A 4,640-nucleotide genomic window follows, 5' to 3' on the forward strand; every position below is an offset into this window, starting at 1 on the left:
TTTGGCGAAATTGACTTTTTAATGCAGCCCTACTTATTTTTTTCTCCTCTATCGATCTGTATATTTAAAGTCTTCCTATTTGCCAAAAAGTGACGTTTACGACCCTATTTTTTGTAGAAAATAAAACATATTTTTTCAGTTTTTGTGTCGTAACAGCAATCATTGTTAATAATCATAAACGTGATGGGAGTAAACGACACCGTAGATGATACGAATATTCTTACGTGGTGCTTAAGCCCGAACATAACCATTTCTAAAGAATCAACTTACCAGATACACCCTTAAACATTTAAGTATTCTAAAATAAAATGACACATACGTCTAACAATTATACCTTAATTGGTCAACCATACCTACCTATATTATGTGATTGCGAGAGCTTTGCTTGTGATTGTGATTTCTTGATTAAGGGTCATTAATGTTTAAGTTAAACGTTATAGTGTGATAATATTTTTAACCAAATTTAATATTTCTAGTTTTGTAAGTGCAGGTACCTAAGTTTTGGTCATTTTATTAAATGTATGTGTAATGTTAATGGTTCCACAGTCTATTATTGACTAAAATTGTTTAAATAATATGTAACGCAGGTGACGCAAAAATTATTGAATTTATCATTGTCCCTGAATCCTATTCAGAAATTTATTTTGTTTATGCACTTATTTTTCTCATTGTAAGATAGATTTTTAATAGTAGCAGTTGTTTTATTAGCCTCACAGATTATTTGTTTATAATAAATATGTTTGTCAAACATCGTTATTCAAGGATGGTCAAATTTTAATGAGACTGCTGTTTTAGTAGGTAGGAATACTTAAGATTACCTAATAACTTTTACCAAAAGACTTCATAAATAATATATAATTGATCTCAAGAGTTCCTTGTATTTTCTATACGTTTTAAATAAAAGATTAGACATTAGCGCAAAATTTTGTAGCGATACCTAAGTACTTGCCATTTCAGTACAATTTAGTTTTAATCGTTCATTCTGCTTTACGTTAATAAGATGTTTCGTTACAACTGAAATTATATAAAAATAAGAGTCTTTTTCTTACTTTGTTTAATAAACAATATTTTCAATAACAAGTGAATTTTATTTATCATTTTTTATAATAAATGAGTTTTGGAATAGGTTTTAGATAGGTTAGGCTATTAAGTATAGATAAAATCAATAATTAGGTATTTGTATAATTAATTAGTTATAGTAAAATCTATAAAAAGGTTAATAAAGTACATAATTATATACAAAAGTTAATAAAGTTCATAAAAATTGCACTTAAATCCTTCCTTACCTAAATGAAGAAAACAAAGCAGCTGTCTACAAACTGATAGAAATAGTGAGAAAATTGACCGTTACAACCATAGATTATACACTTATATACGGTTACAACCATCACTAATCACATATCCATTGATTTTTCGGGCGTAAACGCCCCAATCATTCGATTTTCCGAGGCGTATAGACAAGCTATTTTTGTTACTTTTAAATTTATTTGAAATATAATTATACAAAGTTCTGTATCAAAAAAAAAACTTTTGGTCCTAGAATGGTTTATTTAGGACAATAATCGAGAAAGTTATGTCGAAAATATTTTTTTTTTTAGTTTTTTGTCTCTCCTGTAAAATCGAGTTTTGGTGCTTACGCCCTTTGAGCCCCGAGGTATCGATATTTTCGGTAAGGTTAACAGTTTTATGAGTTCATAGAATCATTATATTCGTTATCGTTAACAGCTGTTTTTTATTTGTTTCGACTCAAAGTTCTAAATCTCGGAAATTCAAATTGAATAACAGGTATACAGATAAAAGGCTAGCTCTAAGCGGCTATAGCGAGAAAAGTTGCATTCGTTTTATTGCAAAAAAAAAAAAAAATTGTAAACATAAAAATTTACGAATAATTTCGCAGCTGCTAATATTTTTTAATTACCTTTGAATACTTTTTCTTTTACAGGCAAGTAAATAAATCTATTTCTACGTCACGTATGGTTATTTGATTGTTGCTGAATTATTCAAGATATAATAAAACTGTAAGAATACAGACAAATGTCCAATAGACGGTCGATTTAACTTCTTTTATTCCAGTAGCGGACGGAGGGTGTTTGACATGAATTAAACATGACCTAAGGGAATCCACAGAAACAATTTTGGCAATGATCTCATTCAATTCTGGTCATTTTGACACGATTCTTTTCACATGCGAAAATTTTTAAGGTTATTTAGGAACTTTTACGACAGTTTCTTTAACTTACAAGTCGTCATTCTGTGAAGCCACTGTATATGTCGTCATGACTTGTACAATGCAAACTTTCGTTCACTGATGTATGTATATTGAAGAGACTGTAAGTAATGATTTTTTTTTTTGAGTAGTATCATTCGTGTTATGTATTTAGTTATTTAGTTGATATATTTGAATTCAATTTTAATTTAAAATGATGTGGTTCTGACTTTGATTGTAAAAAGAGTCAAGAGCGGAGGTGAGGCGAAGGTGGCGAGGGAAACGAATAGACGATATTAAGGTGGCATTGAATGATCATGATGTTGTGGAACTTAGATGTCACGATCACGCTGAGATTTGTGTTCACTTATGAATTTACCGAAGTATATTTTTATAAAGCTGAAATGATTAGTCGTCTTGAAATGTGATTGAGTAATATATAAAGATTTTCTTACTGGTTTTTCCTTGTATTTTACTCCATGACACTCATGAAACCCTTGATCATTTAAAAATATCACCGAGAGCATTGATCCTCCCACGAATAACAATTTAATTGTTATTTTACTTATGTTTAATCTCAATTTTAGAGATTTAGTTTAAACTAGTGGTCGCCTAGAGGTCGAACTTCGACCATAATTAAAAATTTAATTAAAAATTAAAGAAAACCAAAAAACAATTAAAATAAGGAACCTTTCAAAAAAAATTCAACTTGACTACAGACTTTGACAATCAACAAAAAAGTATAATAAGCGTGTGTGTCAAATACATGGTAGTGTGTGTAATGTTTTTTTTTATTGTTTTAATGTACTTTTTGAGCATAATTTATAAAAAATATGAGCATTATACACTTCTTGTTTATATAAACTATAAATGTGCGATATTTTATACTCTTCCGTCCGCGTAATTTTCGTAAAAAGGGGTAAAAAGTTTTTGCCTCACGTATAAATATAGAAATAACGTTATCTATTGCAACTTAAATACTCAATATATTTAGATATAAAATATATTATAATATTATGAAAACAACTGCAACAGCGTGGGAAATTCAACACTGTTCCGAACAACCATTGCTAGTTCAATCTACATATTTATTAAACAGAAATCTGTCTGAGCTCAGTTGTAACAATTCACTCTAAACCAGAAAGGCTTTTTACGAATTCTTACTTTTTGTAAGCTAAAATAGTATTGTATAATAAAGGGTGATAATGTACAATAAAGCGATCAGCAAATTGACGTCAATGTGTCGACAACAGACGTTTTTGACGTCAACGTGACGAAAGTATGAGAACCCTCTCTTGGTTTTTAAATGAAGACATTTCTAAAGACTTCTCTGAATAAAATTCTAGCCGTCAATAATAGATTTGACTGTTGCGCCTAGAAGCGTTAAATTTTCTAGCAGAATAGAACTTTTAGATATTATGCAATAGAATATTAAGAAATCCTTTCTGTACTAAATTGGTTCACAGTAGTTCCGTTCAGTCAGTTCAGCCAATTGCAGTCCACTGCTGGACATAGGCCAAACATGACCTACATTCGATTTTTCTGTTTTTAAATATTTCAATACTTTGCAGCAAGATAAAATAGAAATAAACAGAAAAATAATTTAATTTATGAAAACTGATATAAAGCAACAGTATCTACAAAATTTCAGTCAAAGTACAATCAAATTATCACATCAGCTATCGCAGTTCACTATTGGACATAAGCCTCCACAAGTTCGAGCCAAAAATGGTGTGAACTCATGTATTTTGCCCATAGTCACCACGCTGGGCAGGCAGGTTGGTGACCACAGGGCTGGCTTTGTCGCACCGAAGATGCTGCTGCCCGTCCTCGGCCTGTGTACTTTAAAGCCAACAGTTGGATGGATATCCCGCCATCGGTCGGCTGTATAAGTTCCAAGGCGATAGTGGAACTGTGTTATTACTGGTGATAATACAATCAAATTAATGTAATTATTTACTTACGAACAACACTATTTTTTATTTTATTTTTTGTTTTTGATAAAGTTATCGACTTTGATCTACAATTAACAATTGGTAATATTGAGGCAACAAAAACTTTGTAAGCACTCGATCAACCTTTTATTTAGAAAGACCCTCGAAACAAATTGTATTAATTTGTAGATTTAATGTAATAAACCATTATATACATTATCAGGGTTTTAATAGCCGGCTGGCTGGAAGATTCATGTAAATCTGTACTCCTTTATTTAATTAATCACCTGTAGGATAACAGTAAAGCATGAAGTTTGAAAAAAGGTACAGGTAATTTAGAACTCGTGGAATCTTTAGTAAAAACAAAAATTGTATAAAAAATATTAAATAAAAAACAATGAATATAGTTTCTGTAAATGTAACGTACACGAAATGCAAAAAGACAGTTTAGCTTTTGAACTGGAATGAGAAAACACGGTTTTGTCTTTCTTAATGAGTGT

This window comes from Melitaea cinxia, chromosome 8 (assembly GCF_905220565.1).
Source record: "Melitaea cinxia chromosome 8, ilMelCinx1.1, whole genome shotgun sequence".
Taxonomy (NCBI): Eukaryota; Metazoa; Arthropoda; class Insecta; order Lepidoptera; family Nymphalidae; genus Melitaea; species Melitaea cinxia.